General features: G+C 36.5%; 1 protein-coding gene across 1 annotated transcript in view; it reads right to left on the reverse strand.

Annotated features, from left to right (window-relative positions):
- LOC5573499 (calcium/calmodulin-dependent 3',5'-cyclic nucleotide phosphodiesterase 1) overlaps nucleotides 1-18296 on the reverse strand; it is a 437832-nt gene that overhangs the window by 339451 nt on the left and 80085 nt on the right.

The following is an 18296-nucleotide window of genomic DNA, read 5'->3' on the forward strand; positions in this document are numbered from 1 at the left end:
TTTGCATTAGGTCGCATTAATTGAGCTTTTGATATTTTGCAAAAAAAAAAACATTCTTTTATCAAGTAATTTTCAGCGAGTGTTACGTCTAAACTGGGACAGAGCTTGATATGCAGCGAAATATTCTATGAGCGTTCCCTTGATGAATAACTGCGAACTTCCCTTGCCAATTTACTGTTTTCAAATATGTATATCGCAACAAGCTCAAGGGTACTCTATGTTCTGAGATGTAGAGACCCGTCACGAGTTTTATTTATTAATGCTCTATAATGTCACAACAATTTTAGAAATTCTTAGCTAGGATAATCTCTGAACGAACACCACGCTTGTTTAGAACCTACCAATTTTTTTTTTTTTGCTGTGGGCTCGGTAGTGTTGATCTCGGTAAAAGCTTAAAAAATGCCGATGCCGACTTGAAATAAAGTCAATCATTATGCCAAACGGCCATTATGCCAAATGACCATTATGCCAAACGGCCATTATGCCAAACGACCATTATGCCAAACGACTTTATGCCAAACGGCTTTATGCCAAACGACCTTATGCCAAACGACTTTATGCCAAACGGGGTACAATCGTTTTCCAGAAGTTTTCCATAGAGATTTGAGGTAGAATCCCAAGAATTCAAACGGAATAATCTCTCTTTGCCAAAGTGCATGCATTATGCTTGTATTACAATTTATATTTTTATGATCCTCCCTAAATTTGAAGTGATTCGGAAGAAATTTGGTTGTGCACACGCCATTTGAAGTTTATATGGAAATTACTATGGAAAGGGCAATCCTTTTGTGTTCAGTCCTCTAACTGCTCGTCATAATAATCTATGGAAAAGTGAACACACTCATATCATGTGAAAACTTCCCAGCTACAACTTTGCCGAAAACCACATTTCGATGGAACGTAAGGATAATTTGATAACAAAGTCTAAATCATGCTGAGATGATCATTCAATTACTTTCAGAGCAATACTGCTTTTTTGCTGTAGAACATTGTAGCCTGGATTACTTTGATCTATTCTTCCCGCCAGGAGCACCACTGTTGCCTGCCGAATAGTTGGTGAAGCATGCTACCGTTTTGATTCATATTACGGAAACTTAAGGCTTCATTAAAATACAACTAATCACTACACATATAAATTGAATCGTTCTGTACAAAACTTTATTGTATCAGGCCTTGCAAAAACTTAAATTTCGATTGGTGGGTGAAAATTCGGATTCCACATCTTTAATTCATTTTAATCTATAAAAATGTTCGGTCTCTTCATGATTTTTATTCCGGACACAACTACACTTTCGCTTCATATTCCGGACACTTTGTTTCGAATTCCGGACAGCTCTTGAAAAACACGATCAGAATAATCGAATCATTAATTAAACGCACTAATCCGTAAGAAAGACGTCAAAACTAGTTAAACATTGTAAATTTTCATGGATTGCTATGTAAAATGTTTTTAAAAATCATCATTCAAATTGGGAACTTTTTGACGACGCATTTTAAAACATTTCGAGTAAAATCTTTCCCATATAAAGTAGAGTGTCCGGAATTTGAAGCTGTCTGGGATTTGAATCAAAACGGTACATGCAAACTAACTTTATGATGATGAATAACAATTAATCCTGAGGCCCAATCAAAAAGTGTGCTTAGGCAAAGTTGAAGCTGGGAGAATTGCACATTAGAAGAATTTGTTCACTTTTCCATAAAATATTATGACGAAGAGATAGAGGGATGAACACAAAATATTGGCGTTTTCCGTAGTAATCTCCATATAAACTTCGAATGGCGTGTGCACAGTCAAATTTGTTTCGAATGACTTCAAACTTTGGGAGGATGCTATATGCCATAATTAAAATTGTTTAAGCATAGGGGAGCAAACATTTCAAAATTTGCATCACTTTATTGATTATCGTACCAGTAAAAAAAACACCTTACTCAATGATAAGCAAGCGTGAAAAATTGATTATATCATCACTCACTCTTTGGGGCTCTCATTCGCTGCTTTTATTTATCAAACTTGTTTGGTACACAATTGATTTTTCTGATTGTCGAGGATTGTGATACTCGTATTTAAATACGTTGGACAGCGTGTCCACACTCCAAGGGTTCAGGTCACTAGACTGTGTCTTCGTTTATTTACCTAAGGTCTTAAATACTAGATTACATTTGTTCAGGTAACTGTTTATTGTGTATTGTTTGTGTTTATAAATAACGGTGCTCAAGAGCGGGTAGCTCTTGGCATTGGATGGATGGTTTGGGTTTTTTCTTGAGGCTGTCATAAACAAGCGGTTTATGGCGGTCGGGGTTTTTGGTAGTTTGCAAAAAAATGGTTTGTTGCTGATGGCTTGGAAATTACTGACCTAAACGAGGTAATTAGTGCTTGCTAAAACTAATCAGTATTTATTGATGCTAAACAGTATTTATTACTCTACTTGGTATACTACACCTCCCCCCCTTTAGGAGAATGGTGTAACCATTCGGAAAAAAGAAAATATAAGTCTTAATGTATCGGTAAAAGTATTTAACTAGCTTTTAAGCTTTTATTAATCTATTTTTATGGACTTTGGTGACTTTATTCGTTACAGTATGTTTGATGAAGCAATTTGGCTCTTCTAATTTTACAATTTTGTATGGACCTATATAAAAGGGATCTAGTTTCTTCCTGTTTTCGTTTGTGATGTATACTTTATCTCCTGCATTTAATGTGATGGGGTTTACATTTGTATTTGCTGTATTTTGCCTTTTGTGTTTATTTTTAATTAAATTGTTTCTTGCTATTTTGTTTGAATTTTGAAGTCTAAATTTTAGTTCTGCATCATATTGTTCGAAGTTATACATTGGTTCGACTTCTAAACTTAAGTTTTTAGACTCTTGCGGTAATCTTGCCTTTCTTCCAAAAATTAATTCATAAGGAGTATAACCATGTTCTGTGTGAGGTGTTGTATTAAATGAAAATTCATAGAATTTGACCCAATCATCCCAGTCTGTTTGATGAGCATTAGTAAAGCATCTCAGATATTCGTTTAAACATCAGTGATTTCTTTCTAATGTTCCAATAGACTGTGGGTGATATGCGGTGGAAAAATTTTGTTTTATTTCTAGGAGTTTACAAATCCGTTCAAGAATCTCGTTGTTATATTCTGATCCTTGATCGGTTCTGAGCTCCAAGAATGTCCCATAAATCAAAATAAAATTGTATACCAATGCTCTAGCTAATACTGCTGCTTCTTTGGTTGGTACCGGAATTAGCACGATGTACTTAGTTAGATTGCATTGTATTGTTAAAATATATCGGTTACCATTATTTGTTCTTGTCAGTGGTCCTGCAGTGTCCACTGAAAGTACTTCAAATGGTTTAGATGGAGTTGTAGTGACAACTTCTGGTTCCTTGGTGTGTCTTATTACTTTGTTGATTTTGCATTTTTCACAATTTCTGACGAAATTGGATATTAAATTTTTCATGTTTTTAAATTTGTAAATTTCTCTTAGTTTTAAATAAAGTCTGTGTTGGCCTACATGACCTCCCGTAGGTGTCATGTGATACTGTGATAAGATTTTAATAATTTCTTCTTCGTTCTCTATAAACGTCGGAGGTTTATAAAGAATTATCTCATACGTGGAAATGGCATTGTTTGCGATTTCCTTTAGTGTATGTAAAGAGATGAATTTGAAGATTTCGTTTTCCATTGACAATGCAAACTTGTCTCTTTTGTAAAATTTCATATATTTCATTAATTCTAGAAGAGCAAACTCTAAGGCTTGACTTCCATTATCGCGCGTAAATTTTGTTGTAAATTGCTTGAGTATCTTTCTGCTGTTATGATTTAATAATATTATCGTTAATTGATTATGGTGCACTACACAATCAAGTTTTAAAAGTTTCTGGACCTCAGAAGGATTTTCAGTTTCACGCACAACCAGGTGATCAGTCTGTAAATGTGGTTCCACTAATTTTTGAGGTGTCACTTTATCTTGCCCTAAATTTTTTTTCTTAACCATGGATCTAGTATTTACAAATAAAATGGATAGTTGCTTAAGTTCTTCGGAGTTTAGGACAATTCGTGAAAGTGCATCTGCACCCACGTTTGCTTTTCCAGGAACGAATTCTATATCGAATTCAAATTCCTCCAAATCTAATCGTATTCTAGTCAGCTTAGATGTAGGTTTTTTCATATTAAATAAATAAACTAATGGACGATGGTCTGTACGGACCTTAAATCTTCGTCCATATAAATAAGGTCTAAAGTAATCGATTGCCCAATGAATGGCGGTTAATTCTTTTTCTATAATTGGTTTATTTCTTTCGCCTTTTGTAAAACTTTTACTGGCGTATGCTATGGGTAAGTCTCCTTCTTCGTAGCGTTGCGAGAGGATTGCTCCGCACGCCACGTCTGAAGCATCGGTAGTCACTATGAATTCTTTAGTGAAATCCGGGTATCGTAATATTTGGGGTGACATTAAATACATTTTTAGTTTATTGAACGCTTCGTGGTGTACTGAATTCCATTCAAATTTTGTGTCTTTTCGTAACAGATCATTCAGTGGTTTTGCTATGTTTGCAAAATTCGGGACGAATTTGCGGTAATAATTGCAGAAAGCTACAAATCGACGAACTTCGTCTGCATTCGTAGGCGTGGGAAAGTTTTCCACGGCTTTGAATTTGGAATCATCTGGAAGAATTCCATTGCTTGTTATTTTGTGACCGAGATAAGTCACTTCCGTTCGGAAAAAATTGCATTTGTTCGGGTTCAACTTGAGGTTGTAATATCTCAGTCGTTCGAATATTTTTCTCAAATTGTCAAAATGGTGATTGACAGAACATCCTACGACAACAATGTCGTCAATGTATACAAATGCGCATTCTGGCGTTAAGCCTGCCATTGCTATGTTCATCATCCGTTGGAAACTATTTGGACTAATATTCAGTCCAAACGGTAACCTTGTAAATTGGAAATGTCCGGATGCTGATGAAAAGGCTGTATATTTGCGAGAGTCTTCATCTAGTGTTATTTGATGAAAACCCGCCATCAAATCTAATGTACTGAAATACTTGGCTCTTCCCAATTGGTCAAGTATTGTGTCAATACGTGGAAGTGGAAATTTATCTGCTAAGACTTTTTTGTTTAACTGTCGGAAATCGACAACAAGTCTCCACTTTTTTGTATCATTGTCCGATTTCTTCGGAACTAATAAAATTGGTGAGTTGTATGATGAAATAGATGGTTCTATTATTTCATCATTCAACATTTTCTGAATTTGGGCTTCCATTTCGCCATTTTGTGAGTGTATATTTTTGTAGTTGGGGATATACACAGGGATTTTATCGTTAACATGTATACTTTGGCTGTAAAAATTGTTCGTGGGTAGTTTTTCATCGGGTAGACTGAATATATCTTGGAATTCTGTGATGAGCGCTTGGAGATTTTTCCTTGCAAATTGTGGTACTTTATCGAAATTTATTTGTGAGATAACTTCCTGTACTCTATCTGAGTTCTGCGTTTTACTCAAATGATTGTGTTTAATGGTCACATAATGATTTAACGGTTCAATTTTTGGTTTAAAATTTTGTATTAGTACTTCTTTCTCAGTAGTGTTAATGAATTTTACACATGGTGAATTTTGGGAGACTAAAGTGTTTCCACAAAAAACACCGGGAAGTATCTCTTGTGAATGCACTAAGGTATCCTCTTGAACTTTCAGGTTATGAATTTTTCGGACTACTTCGCATCTTGCTGGTATTAGTATATTACCATTATAATTGTCCTCAATGGGTACTGAGATTTCTGTGTTCTGAAATTTGAAATTTAATAACCAGTGCTCATAGTCGATGGTACACTTGAAGGTGGTTAAAAAGTCACGTCCAAGTATTCCGTCAGTTGGAATGGGGAAATTCGGTTCAACTAATTGGAAATTGTGATTAACTACTAAACCGTTATTGAATATTAGTGGGGTAATTGCTTCGGCTAATGTCTCCTTTACACCATCCGTTATACCGCTTATTCGGTAATTTTTGCTTCTGTCAACTATTTGGTGTGGTAGGAGCTTATTGACTTTTATAATTGATATGTCGGCTCCACTATCGATTATAAATGAGCATATTGAATTGGTCATGCCAACAAATACGTTTACGAAGTTTGCTGCACTTAGATTTAGTGCATATATTGTCCCAGATTGGCTTGGGATGCCAAATTCCCTAAAAAAGAGTTGTTGTTTGTTACAGGTTGAGATTGCGGGATTTGTGCAGAATTTGTAAATTGTTGTTGCATTTGTGGTTGATTTTGATCTGTTTCTATGTTTGTGGCATATATCCGACGGAAGCAGTTATGTCCGCCTCTGCCGTGATAATTGCGATTGGATTGTACGTTTTGTGTGTGATGTGAGGATCCATTACCTCTTTGATAATTTCTGCCAAAATTTTCCCTTTCTTGAGGTTGTTGGCGTCTAAAATCGTTATTACGAAATTCACGTCTGTTATTGTTGTAATTATTGTTGTAGTTAGAATTGTAATTATCATTATAATTGTAATTGCCGTTAGAATTGTAATTACCTCGGCTCCGATTAGTGACACTCCGGTTCCTATTGAACTGCCGATTGGTATGAAAGTTTAATATTTGGGAGTTGTTAGTGTTGCTGTTTGCATTTTCAGCAACTTTCTGTATTGCCTGTTTCACGTCTGTGAAATTTCCGGCTTTTAAAATAATTCTGGTCTCGTGGTTGGTTACTCCGGTTGCGAGTGCATCTACGCCTGCTTTTGTAGCCATTTTCTTTGCTACGTTGTCGGGAACTCCGCTTGCTATGTAAGTCGCACGGAGTTGACTGCAGAGGAAATCGACATCATTACAAAGACTGTCGATATCCCCTTTTTGTTTTATTGTTTTTAGTTTTGCCAAAACACTTTCAGGTGTTACTATTTCTTCGCACCTTGACTTTACGTTGTCAATTAAAGCATCGATGGTTGTAAGATTGTCAGGCAGACCTAGTCTTGCCTTGCCAGTTAGTCTGGTACGTAAAAATTTTATTGCTGTTTGTAAATTTGTTCCGTCGACCGATTCTTTTAATAGATTGGCCGAGTCTATGAATGTATCTAGTCCATTGGGCGAACCATCATACGGCTGTACAATGGCGGTAGCCAATTTGATATCGAGAGGCATGGTGGTGGTAGTAACCGTTACGTTAACTTCTTGATTTTTGAGGCTCAATCGATTGCAAATAATTGCTGCTTTGGCTATTGCCTTAAATGTTGGTAGTATTTTGGATCTATCTAGAATTGTGTGACATTCCTCAAATATTAACTTTAGTTTCTCGTAGTTTGTTACTTCGAGGTCCCAAACTTTTGGTGTTAGTCTATATTCGTATGACTTTAAAATGGTTTTGTACTCGTTACGAAAATCTTTTAATTTTTCGGATTTTTGTAAGATTCCTTGGAGAGTTCTAGCCCTGTTAATACTTTTCTTTAGGTTTTGGTGTTCCCTCTTTGTTTCTTCTTCAATATCTCTTAACCTATTCATTCAAGAGGCTTTTAATTTACTGAGTTTCTCGTTAGGCTAGTTTGCAATAATTATTATTGTCGTTTTTTTTTTTTTTTTGTTATAATACTAATAGTTATTCAATCCGTTTAATAAAACATACCGTTTTCTGCCAGTCTCATCCGGGTTGCTCATTGCTCATTCCTCTGCTAGCTGGTTAAAACATGCCTGTTTCTGTTTGTCTCGTCTGGTTTGCTTATTGCTCATTTTGCTGCTCGTTTGTGACATCTACGATAATCGATCGATGCGCTGTCGCGATGATGATCTGCATTAATTTCCTGTTCGCACTTTGCTTCTTTCTTCTTTGTCTGTCATAGTATACTAGCGCAATTGCTAAACAAGCTAGTGCTATCACTATTATTACCGTTAGCACAAGCTCACTGTTAATGTTCGATTCAATTTCGTGCACTGTGGTCGTTTCGATCGAGGTGCTGCTCCACGATGTTGTTGGTATCGTCGTTGTCGTCGTTGTCGTCGTTGCAGAAATTGGCCAGCAGCCACTCATTCCACACACTATTTCGAACATTTGCGTATTTTACGGGTTTGGTCACTTTAAACTTTAGCCTGCCACTTCGTTTCCATATTGTTCATGCGGATTTCTTGTTGCATAGTGTTTTGTAACGATTTCTTCTGATATTTGTTGTATAGACGTAGGATCAGGTATCCAACAAGCACGACACTGATGGTAATGGCAACACCGACCATAATTCGGATTTCTGTTGTCGGTATTTCGACGGTGTTCGAAATGAAATTATCCGACGTGAACCATCCCATTGTGTTTGACTTTCTTTGCACACAAATCACTGGAGTTGGGAGTTTATTGTTGCGACGATAATTGTTCAAAGTCGTGATTTTCACTTCACTTCACTATTCCTCGAGCTGTGTTGAGAAGAGGCTCAAGTCACAGGTCGCCATTTGGTACACAATTGATTTTTCTGATTGTCGAGGATTGTGATACTCGTATTTAAATACGTTGGACAGCGTGTCCACACTCCAAGGGTTCAGGTCACTAGACTGTGTCTTCGTTTATTTACCTAAGGTCTTAAATACTAGATTACATTTGTTCAGGTAACTGTTTATTGTGTATTGTTTGTGTTTATAAATAACGGTGCTCAAGAGCGGGTAGCTCTTGGCATTGGATGGATGGTTTGGGTTTTTTCTTGAGGCTGTCATAAACAAGCGGTTTATGGCGGTCGGGGTTTTTGGTAGTTTGCAAAAAAATGGTTTGTTGCTGATGGCTTGGAAATTACTGACCTAAACGAGGTAATTAGTGCTTGCTAAAACTAATCAGTATTTATTGATGCTAAACAGTATTTATTACTCTACTTGGTATACTACACTTGTTACAACTTGCGATACATTGCCGATCATGGACCACTGCAGATGAGATGTTTTTCTTCGCTTGCTTGGATCGTGCTTCAAAATCCAATGAGAACGAATTCTGCAATGCTGATTACCGCTTGTTAAGCTCAATAAGACTATATAATAGCTCTTAAATAAGTATATTTTCGTAGTATACTACCACGGTAGATATATTTTTTTGCTTTTAAATTATGAAATTTAGAAACGGTTTTAGGAATAGTCTTAACAAACACCTGTTGAATTAGCGTTTTCGGGTTTCACGAAGTTTCATCAAAGATTTAATAAAGCTCTTAAGATTTATGGGTCCTAAAATAAGTTTTAATGACATGGTGCTAACAGTAGCTTAGTAGGTGAAGAACTTGAAAATGTTACTTGAGAAGTTATTCAAATACTCGATTTTTTTTGTACACTTCAAAAATAAATGCTGCAATTTCAAATTAATTGTCATGCACATATTTGGAGCATTCAAATAAACTTAAATGTCAACGATTAATCTCTTATTTTGAATTTGAATACACTTTAGATTTACAGGATAATGTTACATACAAGAATATTTTGTGGAAAATTGAACGAGATGCTGTAACAATAGATGATATAGGTTCATGTTCATGTTCACTATAGCCTTTAGTTTTTAATACATGGAGTGTGGTTTGTAAGCCCGAGCAAGCGTTATTTTTTCCGTTGTGTCGCTGGGTTGTTATTTTTTTGGTTTGCACTCATTTTGCTTCGTGGAAGCCCAAGAACACGTGATTTTTTTGTGTTGTTAGAACGACTTTTTGTATGAAAAGCAAAAAAATATTTTTCTTGCTTCTCCAAGGTGATTTCTTTATCAGTGTTTGGTGAGCTCGTTTCATGTTTTGTTTCCTATCTGTCAAATATTTTTTCGTAAATCGTTAAAATGATGGGACGTAAATGTGATTTTTCATCAAACTATAAATGGTTCGTAACTGTGAGTGTCAGCAGAAACTCTTATTCATAAATTCTAGAAATACATTTGAAAAGGGCACATCGAAATTGGTAAACATTGGCTTCGCAAGACGCTGTTCAGCTCAATTCAACTCAATCACGCTCACCAATGCCACTATCAGGAAGAGCTAACACCAATCTTTCTGATAGTGGTGTTGGTTTGCGTGGGCGGGCCAAAAAGGACTCAACAGCAGCGTTTCTAAAAAAAGACTCAAGACCTCTTGGGCCCTTTTCAAATGTTTGTCCAGAATTATCTATGTTTTACATTTTATTTTCTAAACTCCTTCTTTAACCTTTTGTTTTGTAATTAAAAAAAACAACTTTGAATTGTTCGATACTATATGTGTAGACTTACAAAAGGTTCACTTTAATCATCGAACTTTGAATGGTACGCCACTGTAAAAGTCAGCTTAAGAGTGTTCTATGATGGTTCAGACGATCGTTTTTTTTTTCTTTTCGTATGAGTAAAATATGGGAGTACATATGCTTTCGTCCTGATACCTGTAGGAATGTTGCGTTTAGCTATTTGTTCAACAAACTTTGAATGGCTCGTTACTTCAAGTGTCAACATTATTCTACATGAATTTTTTTTATATCAGTTGAAAACATTATACTTATAAGCATGTTTATATCTCACAAATGATTGTTTATCATGGTCTAATCGCTTATCAAAGTAAATCCTGTGACTCAACGATCCTCCCCATTAACAAACATCCATGCAGAGATGCAAAGGTGAACAAGGTCTCCAAATAGCAACGGTAACGCACTAATATTCCTTACCCCAATCCCACCTGATTGCAAGGACGTGGCCAGCGCGATTATGGACTCTGTATAAATAGAGACACTGAATTATGCAAACTGAAGAAGTTTATGGCCAATTCCAGCCAACATTTCTAGTTGATTCTTTGTGCATTTTCACTGTATTCGGTCAATTACGGGCCTCGTGGCCGTGCGGTTAATGTTGTCAGGCATTTAATCACATCGTGTCATGGGGTGTGGGGTCGATTCCCGCTTCAGCCCTTGAAACTTTTCGTCAGGAATGTTTATCGGCTGTACCACTGGAGCATGCTTGTCCGTTGTCTAGTGTTAAGTTACAGTCTGTGCAGCTAAAATGGCTGAAGACGGTGTCCGTGTCTTAAAATATCAACCATGGATGGATGGATGCATAACCATGGATCACAGTTTGATTGAAATATGTTTTAACACCAGTGAAGCGTGATGCAAATAAAGGGAAACTTTGAAATTCAAGTTAGTAAAACGATAACTGTCTGTGTGGCTTCCCATAAAGCCTATCAAATAATCACATTCAATTAACCATAATCTGACTAAACCGTTGATAATTAACGAAGTGGCGCAATGTTCGAATTCCCCCAGCCTGAAACGGATCAACAATAATCATCCACAAGATATCCTCAAAGCTTCCATCTTTCCCCAGGCTCTAATAAAAGAGTCACCCTCGAGGAGCAATATTGCTACTTCGTGAGACGAGACCCTTAACTGATGCAATTTTCCTCCGTCTTCCGAATAACCCAATTAAGATCGAGTATCCATTTGCGCCTCCCCAAAAAAATAGGCTATCGTATTTTTCTACTTCACATTTACATTCCCACTGGGACAGAGTCTGCTCCTGAGCTTAGTGCTCTATGAGCACTTCCGCAGTTATCAACTGAGGAGCTTTTTTTGCCAAAGTTGCCATTTTGGCCTTCATATATCGTGTGACTGGTTTGATGATACTCTTTGTCCAGAGAAGTCAAGGAAATTTCCAGGATAAAAACCTGATCAGAGATCGAACCCAGACACCTTCAGCAAGGTTTTGCCTCATATTGGTGGACATTACCACTAAGCTTAAAAAGGTCCCACATCGTAACCACCAAAATTAACGTCCCATCGAAGAAGCGCTCGCGAAGGAAACCCCCAAGAGCGACCGGAAAATCCAATCACAGATCCAATAAAAGGCCCATCCACGGATAATCGTGACTGAGTGCAATAAATAGAGACACACAATTACCGGAAGGCGTCGGTCGGTAGGAAAAATAGCTGCAGGATGGCTGTGACACACGGTAACGCACGACGGCAGTTGACATATGCGACATTTTTCGTCGTTTGGCGTGATTTGGTTTTCGGGATACTAAGTGGTTGGCTGAGTGGTCTATACGTCTGAAGTTTTTCATGGTTCGATATTACTGCAATTTTATGAACGGTAAAGTGCTGTGAGGTATGGGACAACCACCTCATGAATAATGTGATGCAATTTTATATCACAGGCACGAGTTAATGTTCATTACATAGTCATAAATTACACAAGGTAAAACCGTTAAGATCATTCCTACCCTAAAATTTTGAACAAAACGTAAAATTTGCAAGATAATTATGTTCTTAACAAAACATTCAGGTTCCTCCTTTGAAATATACATTTTTTCACAACTGCAAATTTTACCAAATTTTACAATCGAAAATTCATCAAAACTTTGAAGGCCAAAGGAATGTTTTAAAATCATTGTAGATATTGTTGTGGATCATGTTAAGTGAATTGTAATAAAAACTAATTCATGCAAATCTCATCTGAAAAAACATGTTCGTTTCAAGTTCGTGTGCGATACCAGGAAGAAAGAAGAAATGTTGCCCATCTGACCAGAAAAAACCCTTTCCACAAAGGAAAAACACTATCCGACAATCTCCGGTCGGTGGTCCCGGATAAAAACGGAAACCTATGCTGGAAACTCAATTTTCAGTCTCAGAAACAGTCTCGCGACAGTTAGTGGTAGCCCGGAAACCGGACGGGGTGATGGGTTCATTTAATCGAATACCTCGATCCGCTCTCGAAAAGTGATCCGATTTGCGGTGATTTGATTTTGGGGCACCGCTTTTTTACTCTTATCATCGGCCAGCCAACAAAAAAGGTAAGAAGGTAAGTGGGTGTTTATGGAGGTGCTTTGAAAAGAAAAATCCCGGTAGCCGGAGTTGTTTCCTAGGATATGTTTTCTAATTTAAACTTTTGAATTAGATAATTAACGGGGTTGTTTGAGCGATGGTTATGAGTTTTGGGCAGATAACGACTTTACGGAGGCAATAAGAGTAGCAAACGGTTGAATGCTTTTTGCATGCCATTCTTGTCAAAACGAATTAATAAATAGCAACGTTGTTTGTATTTTGTAGATATTAACGAATTTATTTATTGAAAGTTTTCATTTTTTGGCTTCATAAATCACATTGATTGGTAAAGTCCAACCAAATTTGATATGGGGAAATTGTAATTAAAAATAGCAATTGTAATTAAAATTAATTAAAAATGACATTTTTAGTACCTTAATGCAGGGGAAAATGGATCATTAGCGCGAATACGGCCAGTTCGGAACTGGATTGGCTTGTTTAGGGATATACAGTTTATAACGTAGTCTGATTCAGCGTTAAAAATCGATCCAGAACACTAAGTTTTATAATTTTCCATGTTTCCATGTATTTTTAAACACGTTTTAAGTAAGTATGGAATTTGCTTTTAAATCACCCATCGGTAAATTCCTCTACGGGACGAGAAGTCATTATGTAAATTAAAATGTAATTGGGTTTAAGAATTAAAACTTTTATTCATTATTTATAAAGTCAAAATTAAAACATTGAAGCGCAATAAAAATGTGTTATGCTTAGAATAATGAGCTCTTTCGATCAAGCTACGAAAACCTGTAGCTTTTTCATCGCTAACATTTCGTTTGCATCATTGACATTGAATGTTTTCTAGTTTTTGGATGTCTAATGATGATTTCAAACTATCTTTCTGGAACTTCTCACCGTAATAGGCTGTTTTTAATCTCGGTTATCTATTATTAAACGACCTACTTTCCTGTACTGCATTACGTAGTACCGTAATATACTTTTTGCAATTTCTCATCGTAAAAGGCTGTTTTTCATCACGCCAATCTGTCATGAAACGACCTACTTTCCTGCACTGAAGTATGCACTGAAACCAGTGCTGTAATGATTCATTATGCAACTATTTTGAGTTGCGTAATGAATCATTACACAACATTCATCAGAAAATGTAAAATGATGGTGAATGCATTCCGATATTTTCTGATACCCTCAAGCGGTCTTCTAAAAAATTGCAAAAAAAATTTGTACGTAACTCGTTGCGGAACTCGATTTTTACAGCACTCGTCGTGATTATCCTGCTCGGCAAGCCTACGACTCGTGCTGTAAAAATCATCATTCCGCAGCTTGTACCGTAAACTACTAGAACGCAACTAAAACCAGTTGTGTAATTAATAATATGCAACGCTTTTACATAACGCAACTGATTTGAGTTGTACAATGAATCCATTGGCGTTAATAAGGCTTGGCTTGATGCTCACAACATCCGCTGTGAATTTAATTTGAAAGAACAGCCTTTTTCAAAAAGAAGGAAAAAAAACACTGTCGTAAGGCTGATGCAGGAAGAACCAATACGAAATTTGTGTACGTCAAGGTGAGCCGAATTGTCAATGTGAGCCACGCTCTAAAACAATGGACTAACATGATTGAAGCACGTAATTGATTGAAGCATAGTTTCAGTTTCTACACATCCAAATGCATTGTCACAATAACATCTTTGATTTAAATTAAAAAAAAAAACAGTAGTGAAAGGCGCATCTTGTTGCGCTTGTATGATAATAATTGAAATTAAATCCATAGAGAAATATGGCCCTCTTCAAAGTTTGTCCAAAAAGATTTAAATAACAGAACAGAACAAAACCAGTGATTTTCATCTAGCCTGCCTTGATTGTCGTTGGTGAGCTGAAATTTCTTGACGTTTGTTTCATATTTTGTCTGTAGTATTATTGTCTGCCTCCCAGGTAACACCTTGAATGATCAATGCCTTTTCGGCCAAACGGCTCTTTTGGCCTAACGGCATTCGGTCTAACAGCATACGGCCTAACGGCTTTCAGTCTACCCTTAGTATGAAGTTTTTATCTCCTTATGCCGAATGCCGTTAGGCCGAATGTCGTTAAACCAATTAAGGTTGTTAGGCCAAAATGAACCTTAGAGCGAAAATCGTTGCTAGTTCTCATGGGTCGTAAGGCTTAATTAATTTTTAGGCCGAAGGAATTGCTAGGAGTTTGGTCAAGGTTACCTGTTTTAGCTCACAATATATGACGTTAAATATATTTCTACAGAGAACAGCCTTTTTTTCAAAAATAAGGAATATACAATGACAAATTTATGCCAAATTTAAGCTTGTATTTTTCACCTGAAGGCTCTTGTTAGAATAGAGTAGGTATTTGTCAAAATTTCTAAAGAGTTTTTCTTCCGATAGACCAGCAAATCAAATCGCATTATTTCTGCAATATGTCTGAAAGATTTTTATTTTATATTTTTAAAACAACTACTATTATCTTAATTATTGATTGCAGTTGAGAGATCGCATAACAATTAATTTTGCATGCATATATCAAGCGTGTGCAAAAATAAGGGCGTAAGTCGCATGATCGTAGCTTGTTAGCATTTTTCCCTTCAGACCGCTTGGCAGCGATGCAATTTTGCGTTCTATGGTGGAAAAATGTTGACAAATTTGCATTTTGTCACCTTTATTCACAGAAGAGAGGATCGATGAAGAGAAATCGATCATGTGACTTACGCCCTTGTGCTAGCACACGCTTGATTTTTCATATGACCATAAGTCGATTTTCAGTTTTTTGGGTAATCATCCGATTATGGATGATCCCGAGCGAATCAGGAAGAAACAGAAAATGCCAATGTGACCGAAAGTGCTTGTAAATGTCTTCTGAATATGTGATACACATAATCTTGAAGATTGATATGTTCCAAACCTTGTGTCATAACTGTTCCGTTCATGGCCACTTTTTCAGAAGAACCAAGTATCCGGAAGACTTCCGGAATACATCCAATGTGGCCAAAAATGCTTGAAATGGTCTTCAACATACGTGGTTCAGCTATCAAGAAGATTTATATGTCGCAAGAATATTCCTGTTTCCATTGCAATATTTCAATGAAAATCAATTAGTTTGAAAACCTTCGGAATATGGTTCATATGACCAAAAATGTCTCGCATACTTGATTCATAAAATTTTGAAGATTGATGTTTCGCTGATCCGTTCATCGTCATCCCAAGGAGCCCAGGGGAGTTTTAGATCTTTAGTAACAAATATGACCAAAAATGCTTGAAATGACTTCCAAGATAATTTAATCATAAAATTCTATTTCATTATGTTCCATTTGTGACTACTTTTTCTAGGAAAACCAGTTACCTAAAAACATCCGGAATCTGGGTAGTGTTTGAAACAGTCATCAACATATTAAATCCATAAAATCTTGGAAATTGATGGGTCACGAGCCTTGTTTGAAAGTTAATCCGTTCATGATCATTTTCCCGAGGGTCCCAGGAGACTGGAAGACATACGAAATGTGGCCAATATTATGAGAAATGCTTGAAATAGTTACCAACATACTTGATTCATAACATCTGATTCATAAGACTGACATGCCTTAAGGCCTGTTCAATAACATGTAAGTTTATGGTTACTATCCCGAGGGAACCAGGTGCTAAGAAGGCTTTCGGCGTATGACCAACAAGGCAAATACGATTAAATCAGCCATACTTTATTTAACTTATCTTGCAGATTGATATGTCACAAGCCTTGCTTCATAACCGGTACATATATGGCCACCTTCCTTGATTTGTCGCCATATATGCCACTTTCCTGAGGTAACCAGGTGCCCCGAAGACTACCGAAATGCAGCCAAAATGGCCAGAAATGTCCGAATTGGTTTAAAGTGACCTCTTTTTGATAAATCATGAATAATGGCTTGTTGAAGTCCAAGTTTCTGAAGCATTTTGTAATTGGCTCATCATTCAGGAAAAAAACTACCCCACTGCACCCCAGAATAACTCCTGAACCATGTGGCCAATATCATATTCTGTATGACATATGAAAACTAGAGACGTGACTGGTTCCATTAGTGGTAAAATTTTAAAAATCACTTTAGAAACAACGGAGATATGATTTTTTGAGTCATTTTACGAGTGCTGAAAACGTATCAAGAGAGAATAAGGGTAGTAATGGGATTCCATAATTATGCTACTGTTTGACATCATTGCAGCTGGAACTGGATTGGTGAATGTTTTTTAGCATCTTATCCTTTTGCTTGGGCTTTAACGAAGCACTGCCCAGCAGAACGCGTTCAAAACAAACCGTTTTATTACCATAGACACTTTCAAAAACTGGTCCAGCCATTTCACCAACCAGGGACGATAAAAACGCGGCAGATCAATTTTCAACACATCCGTTCGCGCGCGCTGCCGACTGCAATCTTTATACATTAAAGTACAGCATTAAAAAAATCATCCACAAAATACTACTATAAATCTATAAAAATTGTATAAGAGCAATTCTCGCATAACACTTCACTGCTCATAACTGCATAACAGTCACATTCGACATTTGTGTCGATTTCGAGTTAATACCGTGGAGAGTCATCAATGATAAATACTTTCGATCCACTTCAGTGAGATTGTTCTAGAAAATTCTAAAAAAATACCAAGTTGTTTATCACATTGGTAATTATAACCGCATAACTGTCACATTGAGATTATAAATGAGTCTCGTAATGTAATAGCAATGAAATTTCTATCAGAATTATTTTCTGACTATCCACCAAGTATGCGATATGACTTGTGCAAAATATCAGCCTCAAATAAGCACTTTTGAGTTCCAGGTAATTTTTAGAAATTTTAGTTTCCTTCCATACTGCTATAAAATGCACACTTTGTATTCATTTTACTCAATGCCTACTTTTGTCGAATGTTACAAATATGCAGTTATGGGCAGTTCAGTCGTTGCGCTGTTGTATTTAGTACAACACTATTGAAAAAACCTCGCTCTTTGTTCACAATAGCAGCGTGGTGGCTCTGACGGTGGCAAACCGCGAGACGACTAGAAGGATTAAACCAAGGTTCGCTAAAACTAAAGGGTGGTCGTTTTGGTTTTCTCAAATTGGTGGACCCCTCATACGCCAACTACCTGAACAGTTTGCGAAAAAGCCCATTTTTGAAAAATCTTAGGTTTTTTTTTACGTGATATGTCTTATACTTCCCTTGGCAGCGTATAGAGAAAGGATATAGCTTACATTTAAAGCTGAATTAAATTTGGTGGCCATTTTGAATTTGGCCGCCATCTTGAATTTTGTTAGAAAAACCGTTTTTACCATTAGCGCACCGCTCGTTTTGATTTTATTTTTTTTATATTCTATTTTGCATGTTCGATGTACTAGATCATTTAAAATATTTGAGACGAACCAGCCACGATCTGAGCTGAAAGTCTCTTTAATAAATATAATAATAAAAATAATTTAAAATATTGATAAATCATATTTAATATCTCATGTAAACATCAATAAAACCACTGTTTCATGCAACATGCATTCATTTTATTCTTGAGACACGCAAAAATGCTATAT

The sequence above is a fragment of the Aedes aegypti genome, chromosome 2, assembly GCF_002204515.2.
Source record: "Aedes aegypti strain LVP_AGWG chromosome 2, AaegL5.0 Primary Assembly, whole genome shotgun sequence".
NCBI classification, from domain to species: Eukaryota; Metazoa; Arthropoda; class Insecta; order Diptera; family Culicidae; genus Aedes; species Aedes aegypti.